Here is a 7,230-nt window from a genome sequence, read left to right on the forward strand (position 1 = left end):
GAATGTGCAACTGATTTAGTTATTGTTGTTGTGAGAATCGAACAGGCACAAAAGTCATTTATCTAAACCGAAGAGATATGACTCTGTAAAAGGGAGAAACAAGGGCAGAATCATGGGGAATTATCTCAGTTTATAGCTCTTATTAATTAAACCGGATGTGGTTTTATTCTGATCTTTTAGTACCGACCTTGTTAAATGCTCCCAGATACCTTTTACCCACTCATCCCCAATTTTTTCATTCATTAGATAACTTGGGTCCCTTGTTGTTGGGCGCTGCTTTTTCTACATTATATCACTAAGCAGTTGCAGTGTATAATCGCGGGAGGCTACAGACGATCGCACCCCTCCCAGAAAAAAAAAGGTGGGGGGAGGAAGAAAAAGAAAGGAAGAAACGCCTTTCCCATTCAGTTTTAGCATCTTGTTTCGTTGAAATGCAAGACAGGTACTTGATTTAGCATTTAAGCAAAAGGTTACACAAACCGCGTTTTAAAAAAGTGTTGGGATGTCCGACAGGGTCAGCCCCAGATCAGATCATTTTTTGAATGCAGACCTAAAGATAATGAGTACTTGTTGTATTAAAGGGGACAAACAGTACTTTGGCTTCCTCTGACCCCAGAATGCACGGCTCGGTTTCATTGATCATCCTCCTTTATGAGATAATGCAATTACAAACATCAATAAGGGGCTGCAAGGGGAATCATTATGCGGTGACAGTGATAAATGACGGTGCAGAAATAGCATGCTTTTTCCCCCCTAACAATCCAGGAGCCCAGGGGCTCCGGGGGCTGAACACAGTCGCCAAGGAAACAGATGACATCCCAAACGGCACCAAAGGAAAAAAAATGAACAGTCTTTCTTTGCCTTTCACTCTTTTCCGTCTTCCAAAGAGTTAGTTTTGGCTCCAGCAGCAGCTGCCACACAGGCATTTCGTTATTTCAGACATTAAAGACTGGAGCGGGCGGTGGGAGTCTCCTTCTCTTCCATCCCCACCCCCATTAGATAACACACAAAGCTCGCTGTTCACAGTTTAGGACTACCTGAAAATGCACCTCTGGAAAATCAGATCGGGGTGGGGTAAGGGTGCGGGAACGTGGGTTCACACAGCCATTGCCTTGTGTTTTCCCCGCTTTCACGACTGTCCAGTGGAAACTGAGTCTCCAGAACAAGCTGGCGCCTAGTGGGTCGGCCAGCAAGGACCGGGCGCGTGGCTCGCCTCCATCTCCCCGCGGTGCCAGACGCTGCTCGAAGCCAAATGTTGTGGGGGGGAGGGGGGTCGGTGGGGATCAGGCGTCTGCGAGGGGTGTTTGCCGCTTTGCTGGGTTTCTTTGAGGTGGAATTATCAATGGGCGCAGGGATCTCCCCCATCCCCCAGATCCAGGTATCTGGTTGTTTAAAGCCCCAGGGTACCCTCAGCAAGTGGCTTCAAGGGGGCCTCGCTGAGCCTTCCCCACCCACCCATGTCCAGCTCGTTGGGTGAAGCAGGCGAGCGCGAAAAGGCGAAAGGTTACCCAGACTGCAGTTCGAAGACCTGAGGCTGCGGGGAGTAGTGGTGGGGTGGGAGGTGAGAGCCTGGGGACCATCCGTGGAGAAGGGGAGCTCGCCACTTTGGGGAAAGGGAGGAGGAAGAGAGCGCAGAGATGTGTGGGGGGGCCCAAGATGAAAAGCAGAAGGGAGGGGAGGAGGAAAGCGAGCGGGCGCAATCCCACCCTTCGAGAAGGTCGTCAACCCCGAAGAAAGCAGACGCAGGGTTCCTGACCCCTGCCGGGCACGCCCGGGCGCGGAGCGAGGGACCCCTGCGCAGCGCGCCTTGCCACTTGAGGCCCCCGCCCAGAGGAGCCGGCGGGGCGGCTGCGTGAACAGGTGACTTTATTCACTGCTTCCCGAATCGTCGAGGTCCCGGGACTCGTTTTCCGCCTGGAGATTAAGATCATTGCTCGCGTAATGAACTTAATGCTTTAGGGTAGAGGTGAGTGTGTCTGCGAGTGGGCAGGGGTAGGAATTACCGACCCGATCGATGGGAGACTGGCTTAAAACTAAATCCCTTTTCTCCAGGGCTTCACCGCCTGGCTTTCCCCCGCGGTGGGCTGAGAGCGCCTGGCTGACAGGGGGCAGCGCGCGGAGGGGCGACCCCCGGGCGCGGCCAGCGACAACCGAGACCCTAAATGTCCTTCTCTCCCTGCCAAGACCCCCGGGGTACCCGTTTTTAGGGTAAAAGCTCTTAAAAATTCAAATGTTGGCGAACTGATTGCTCAATATGTTGTTTGTTTTTCCTTTCAGCTCCGCCTTGGGAGAGGACGTTTACAGACACGTTGGCGGGCAGATTGGGCCAAAAAGTGACACCCCCCCACACCCCGCTCCCCGCCATCTCCCGTAAGGGGCGATCCGCCGCTCTCTCTCCCTCACCGTTCTTTTCCCTGGCTCCGGGATTCCCAACGTAGTGTAGACTGCACCTGGCCACCCTGAGTGCTGCGGACCGCCTAACAGTCAAGGGGGTGCGGGATGGCACGGAAGAGGGAGATGAAATACGAGGGGAAATGCCGGGCCAGGCGGGGCACACCACTATCCAATTCCACGCCACTCCGCCCGGCGTCCAAGCGCCCACCCGGGAGCTTGAATCAAGTCATGTTTTTACTGCATTCACGTGGGCCAAGGGCCTGCTGGGATCCTAAAAGGCAAGGGAAAGTTTGCAAAGGCTTTAAAGCGCTCCCGAGGAGCTCCTGCCTGCCTAGGCGTCGGGGTGCTGCCCACGGCCCCCCTGCTGCGGCCCCCGACCCTGGCACTCGCGACCCGCCAGGCGGGCGCTGCCCGGGTTCCAAGTGCCCTCCGAGCCCCCAAGCTCTCGGAGTCGCGCTCCCAGCGCCGCGGTGGGACTCGGCATTAGAATCCCTCAAAAAGCCTCTAGTCCACCACAAAGCACGCCCGAGCGGTTCTAAGGGAAGGGGGCCCAGAGTGCCCCAGGAGGTGCCTTTCCACAACCTTCTGCACAGACCCGGGTCGTCTCGTCTCCAGAGACAAAGTCAGCAGTCCCCTTACACTTGACTTTCCTCTTGCGGTCGGGAGGAGATAGGAAGCCCCTGGAGATGCCGGAGCCGCCCCCCAAGGTGCCCTAGGCTCTAAGCATAGACCTGTCCTCACAGGCACAGGGTCCAGGCCTGGACGCTGTGCACAGTAGGACGCAGGGGGCAGCGGCGTCCTGGTCTGGACTCCTCGCAGCTGCCGCGGCGGCCCGCGGGAGTTCCTCTCTCGCGCGGAGGTTGGCCCGGCCACCGGCGTCTCGCCTCCCGCCCTGGCCCGCAGACTTGGGCGGGGGGGGGAGGGCGCTGCACACAGCAACCGACCGGGAGCGCAAAATCTGCGTGTCGCGTGGGAGACGCGGGCGGGAGGGGGCGGGTAGGGTTTGCGTTTTTCCTTGTCGGAAGCTTTCTACTTGACTACGAAGTTTCCCGTAGGCGCCTCTGCCGGGGGGTCTGAGCCTCCCACCGCCACTCCTTCCCCTCCCTCCACCCCGCCCCCCGCCGGCCCAGCTAGCCGAAGCCTCAGCCTGGGCCTGGCCGCGCGCTAGGTCCCTCAGGCCGGGACCCCGCGCCCGAGCGCCGCGCCTGCCTCCCCGCCGCCCTCCCCTGGCTCCGCGGGGGTGCTTCTCCCCGGGGCGAAACTCGCCGGCCGGGAGCACAGTGAGAAGACACCCGCTGCCTTCCGAGGAACTCCTAATACCATCCATACAGCTTTAATGCGTTTATAATTCGATAAGTGATTTCAATTTGAAATTGTTAGTAACTAATTTTATGGGTAATTTTTCCACATCAAATATTTAAACATCAGATTAAGGGAGCCAGTTCCGACACAGGATAATAAGGGGGTTTCCCCCCCTTCCCCCGCGCCTCCGCCTCCCTCCGTTTCCTACCGAGTCGTTTTTCCAAATCCCCAAAAGATGGCAGTCGAAGCCGACATTCTTCTTTTCCTGCGGCTCTGCGAAGGGAGGGAGGGGGTGAGGGAGGAAGGAAGAAGGGAGGGCGGAAGAGGGGGCCGGAGAGAGACGAAGAGAGAGAAGAAAAGGAGAGGGAGAAACTAGACGTAGCAAGGACTTTTCAAACTAATTCTTTCACACGTTTCTAATACAAGCAAAAAAATAAGAAAAAAAAAAAAACAATGGTGAATTTCCTGGCAATGTCCTGGCAGAAAAGCAAGCCAAAAAACGTCCCTTGTAGCCTCAGAATAGGGGATGTAAGAAACTCTGCACTTCCAACTAAACCCTCAACTCAGAGCAGAAGCCAGAGAGGGGAGACCGGGGGAGGGGCAAACTGGCTTCTTTGTATTTTAACATTATATTCAAATACTATACAACTAAGCGACTTGTTCTCTGAAGGACAGGACTCAGCAAATTACTTAATGGGGAGAGAAGAGGTGGGGTGAGGAAAGGTGAGGGGTGGGGGGCGGACTGCTGTGGGCGGAGGGGAGGCTGGGGCCAGCAGCGGATGAATTGCAGACCAGTTGCCAAACTTTTTTTTTCCCCTGCTGCTGCTGCGGCGGCTGCCTTTGCTGCGCCTTTGCTTTGAATGTGGGTAACTAGGAAACAGCAAGCCGTCTGAGAAGACGGAATTTCCAACGTGTAAAATGTTCTTAACGGAACCATTGAGCGAGTGCAATAAGGCGTGAGGGGGAACTAATCTTCCCATTTAAATGTTTGTGGCAATTTTATCTAAATGAATTTTAATGCTAAACGAGGGTAATTCCCCATTTGTAGCGCGTTTACTTCTCTTTCCTGTGCTTCTAAAGCAGTCGAACATCATGCAATGAACAATAACAATAAAAATACTGTCAAGGCATATTATTCATTTCGAATGTGTTATAATTACAGCTGATTAAATATGATAGGGTAAAATATTTTTAATTTTTTAAAAAATATTTAAATCGTGCTAAAAGGTCTCATTCAACCAGCGGGCCCCCCCCCCATAAAAATAAAGAGCAGGTACAACTGTGTGCCCTTGTTTAGAAGAGGACGTTCTGTTTTTGCCTTTTAAGAAACATCAAAAACACCCTCAGCACCTCTATTATTTCTTTCTTTCAGATAAGTGTCCTCAATAACCTCCAAGCTGGCTCTGAAATTTACAAGAGGAAAAGCTAAAATCGCATTAAGGGGGACTGGGGGAGTCCAGGCAAGGGGAGAAAGGATCTGAGGAGAGCAAGGCCCTCACAAAGCCGCCGCACGGAGCAGGGAACACAAGGAAAGAACACAGTTTATTTTTTCTAATTCATTGGACACTCATGATCTTGAATCTTCAGTCTCCATATTTCCCGATTCTTCTTCACTTGCACCCTACTCCTCCTCCTGGTGCTCGCCTCTCCCGCCCCCCTTCCCATCTCTCTCTCTCTCCCTCTCTGTCTCCTCCCCTTTCTTTCCCTCCCCCAACCGGCAAGAGCATCGTCAAGAATAAAGGCTGAAAATAACCTACGCACCCAGGCATGTACTGGGGAGGAGGGGCAAATGGATGGGTAGTTCATAAAGTTTAGTATTCATTTTTAAAGTAAATAAATGGTTGTTAACTGCTAGTAACCAGCTACCAAAAGAGAATTATTTCACTAATATGGACTATTTATGTCGCCAAAGAGTTGCCAGTGGGTCCAAATCTGAAATTTAAACAAGCCCATATATGGGGTGGGGGCGGGGTGGGGCGGAGGGCGCTGCCGCGCGGAGGAGGCTGACTGTGGAGCTTCGCTCCGTCTGCGCATCCACGTGTTTAGAAACAAGGCCCAATAAACAAAAGGTGAGAATGCGCGCTGCGCTCCAGCAGGTGAGTCAGTCAATCACACGTCACCTAGTAAACCCAGCCCACAGCTGGTTTCTCTTTTCAAATAGAAAATAGAATTGTTCAGGGCGGGTTTATAGGGTGACATGGGCCTGAAAGTCAGACTTGAGTTTAAGGCTCTCTCCTCTGACCCATCCTTTGTTTACAAAGCAATCACTCCTAAAAGGATGATTCTTTTAAAAGGAGAATTTGCCTTAATTAAAATATTTGTATATTTCCCTTAGCTTTGGGAAGCACTTTTTATAGCAACAATTTTATTTAAATAAAATTATAAGCTATTCCAGCTTAAACATGTTATTTTGTACCATTTAGCTGGCTGCCATGCAGAAATTCTGTACAGCTGTTCTGGAAAATTGGTTAATAACCAGTGTTATCCAATGTGAACATAGAGAATATTTATAAAAATTAGATTTTGAAGTCTGGTCTCTTCAATTCACATAGTTAATTTCCTAATAAACATCTACTGCTCATCCTAGGTAACATTCTTAGTAAAAGACTTACCTCTGTATTTAGGTTTGCCATTATGTACAAGAAAAATTTCACTGATACTAGGTGAGGAATTCTGTTGGATGCAACCTGAGGCTACAGTTAGTTTAGTGTCTTTGGGCCTTAAATTTGTTGATATTAGGAGTTCATTAAGTCAGCTTAAAGAAATCAGTGACTATTATCAAATAATTTACTTTGTGGTTAAAATTTTCAAGTACAAATATGTCTGAGGGAGCTAAAATTAATTTTCCTATTTACTGCATTAATCCTTAAAAATTTGGGGGGCAGTAAACAAATTTTTCAAGCAGTGGAGTCAGCATGACAAAAATAATCTTGTTTTTATTTTAGATTCAGATTTCATTACTGCACTCAAACGTTACTACAACTGGGCTTGGCGTTATTATACAATCCAAACTGTTTCCGTCAGAAACGCTAAGACTCAGTGTGCAATGATTGTTATTAATAATTAGCTCCTTGGTTTCTTGATAGAAAAAGGCTATCAACAAGCATTTGTTTATCCACAACAAAAAGTATAATTAGCTTATCCCACTTAGTAAATCTTGTATGCATGCCAACTCATACCAAACTGCTACTTTTACAAAAAAAATTGCAATAATACAGTTCATTTTTCCAGTCCTTTTTGCACAAAATTTATTTACAATGTCTACATAAATGCTCCAAGGTGGGACTATGGAAAAATACACACATGACCGATGCTTTGCTCAGAAATAAAGTCAACATATTAAAAATAAATCTTCAGTCTATGTTTTTGAGCTGCATAAAACAGGAAGTGATGTATAAGGTGGTGGTTGTTGCATGGGGACAATGATGCTTGATGTGACAATTAGGCTTCTAAACACACGGCCTTTTGGTTTCCATGCCTCCTCCTACCAGTCTCCTTAAGACACTGCCTGCAACAGCTGATTAATCATTGTTG

At 49.8% G+C, this 7,230-nt stretch overlaps 1 protein-coding gene and 1 long non-coding RNA gene across 2 annotated transcripts in view; one reads left to right on the forward strand and one right to left on the reverse strand.

Annotated features, from left to right (window-relative positions):
* Positions 1-1,336: 1,336 nt before the first annotated feature.
* Positions 1,337-5,177, forward strand: LOC118357265. The gene is made up of 3 exons (XR_004820250.1): positions 1,337-1,966; positions 2,278-2,370; positions 5,069-5,177. It is a non-coding gene; the product is annotated as an uncharacterized LOC118357265 (long non-coding RNA).
* Positions 5,178-6,617: 1,440 nt separating this feature from the next.
* Positions 6,618-7,230, reverse strand: part of MEIS1 (Meis homeobox 1) — a 132,206-nt gene continuing 131,593 nt past the window's right edge. Inside the window, exon 12 of the mRNA XM_035728929.1 lies at positions 6,618-7,230. This exon is cut by the window's right edge and continues 904 nt beyond it. The gene's annotated coding sequence lies outside the window, so the exon portion shown is untranslated.

Source organism: Zalophus californianus, chromosome 8, assembly GCF_009762305.2.
Source record: "Zalophus californianus isolate mZalCal1 chromosome 8, mZalCal1.pri.v2, whole genome shotgun sequence".
Lineage (NCBI taxonomy): Eukaryota > Metazoa > Chordata > Mammalia > Carnivora > Otariidae > Zalophus > Zalophus californianus.